Source organism: Procambarus clarkii, unplaced genomic scaffold (assembly GCF_040958095.1).
Source record: "Procambarus clarkii isolate CNS0578487 unplaced genomic scaffold, FALCON_Pclarkii_2.0 HiC_scaffold_151, whole genome shotgun sequence".
Classification (NCBI taxonomy): Eukaryota; Metazoa; Arthropoda; class Malacostraca; order Decapoda; family Cambaridae; genus Procambarus; species Procambarus clarkii.
The window spans coordinates 853489-855606 of NW_027189184.1; positions in this window are offsets into that span (position 1 = coordinate 853489).

Sequence of the window (2118 nt, forward strand, 5' to 3'; positions counted from 1 at the left end):
GTAAGTCATTTTTGTATCATTTTACTTTCTGCTTTCTCACATGTGTTGAAGTGTAATTATGCAATATTTTTAAGTTTTTTTTTTTTTTTTAATGTATAAAATTGGGACCATAAAACTTGGAAGTTCCTAAAGTCTGTCATGGTGCAGGTTTTAGTGAAGATTCTCATAAAAGGGTAAAGACCTATGCCTACGTGTGTAATGCCCGGCCTAAGGCCTAAGCCAGCTAAGTGATAGGAAGATTTGGTATTCAATGTTGCTTATCAATTTCAGTTTACAAAGAAATTTGACAGATGGTTAATGTACAGAACCTTGCAGAATATTATTGCATTATGGTGGACGGAAAGAAAAACAGTAAGGTGTCTCCAATAATTATATCTTTTTAAACAAAGAGGAGTTACCGTATACATGACTTGAAACAGAACAAAAAAAAAGGACAAATACAAAAAAAAAATAGAAACCTACTCTGGCAACCAATACTCTACCTTGCATGCAATTTTGCTTTGCTACAATTTATCCATTGGGTTGTAGCGAATATTACAACGTATAAAATTATTCCTGACCTTTGTATTTTTTGACAGTTTTATAAAATAAATGTAGTAAATTTCCCTTATTGAATTAAAGCATCAACTATGGAGAGTCGTGAAGACTAAACATATAAATCTTGTCATAAATTTCCATAACTGAACCAGGATATCTAGAGGAAAAGGTGTGTTGGAAGGCAGAACACATGGAGTTAAATGTAAACAATGAGGTGAGGGAGCCCTCCTGTCACCTACACTGTTCTTGATTATATTATGGGCTTTCCTGAAGCCTTGGTGTCAGGGGCAAGTCAGTACATAAAGTCCTTCACCACACACTACCACCAAGAATGCTTCCTATTATCTCCATTGCTTTGGATAATGCTAAAGTGCATTTAGGTTCTGAAAATGGTTCAGATACTGCTTAGATTTGTTATGGTGTGTAGATTATATATCTGGACTGAACATTGGCTAGTTTGTAAGTTATGACATTTATATCATCTGATGGGGGTTCTTTTTTATGTGGTTAATGTACATTAACCACATAAACATGTACATTAACGTTGAGCAGAAAGGTTTTGGGAATCTTAGATGTCATTGTTTTCAGACCAATGTTGGTATTAATGGTTGTAATGGTATTTCTGGGGGAAACCCCTTCGGCTCCCTGGAGCTTACTAGGCTGATATGCTAATGTCAGACTTTGGCATCAGTCATGTGTGTGGAGTTCTGTGGGCCTACCGGGGACCACGAACCAGAACCTGACCCCCCCCCCTCAGAGAGGCATGGGGAGCAATGGCCTATAGAAACCCCCGTGTGGTTGGAAGCATTCTATGTCTGCCATCGACCGGGTCAGGCACCCAGAAAGGTAAGCATCCCAAAACAAACCCCTATTTTGGTGAAAATATTGCTACCAAAAGCTGAGCAAATGGATAGAACTCCCATAAAAGAAACGAGCAAGCGAGCATGACATCATACGTTGCCGCACCGCTGTCTGTGCAGCTCTCCCCTCCCCGGGAAGGGGGAGCCCCAGACCTCTTGTGCCGGCTATCCACCCTTCAATTCTAAGGCTGAGGTCATGTGCTCTGGCTCCGGTGGTTATTTCAGCACTGTACCTAGTGTGTGGTGACTGTCTTCTAGGTGGTTCAGAAGCCAGGAGCGATTCTCCAGTACTCGGGCTGCATGCGCCTAGGGTTTCGTTCCCTAGGTGCCCTATAAGTACTTCCCTTGGGGCTTGGGGCCACCTTCCACAAGTTCCTTGGGTTCTGCCTCTGCTGGGCCGTTTACTGCTTGGTTTTCAGCCACCCTTTGTGCTAGGGTGTTCTGTCTCCTTTGTTCGCCTTCGGGTAAGGGGCAGTTTGCACTGGTAGGGGTGCAGGGTACTGCGCAGCTTATTTCACCAATCATAATGGCCGGCTCTGTTCCGCCTGAGTACGTTGTCCTCTTGTGGGGTTTTCTCTTTTTGTTTGCCTGCCTGGTGGGGGGTCTGCCTTGGTTCTTGGCCCCTGTGTACTCTTCCTTCTTCCAGTGATTTCCCCTGCTAGGTCTTCAACCTAGCCAAACCTAGACTTCAACCTAGTCTACCAACCTAGTCTAGGTTGTT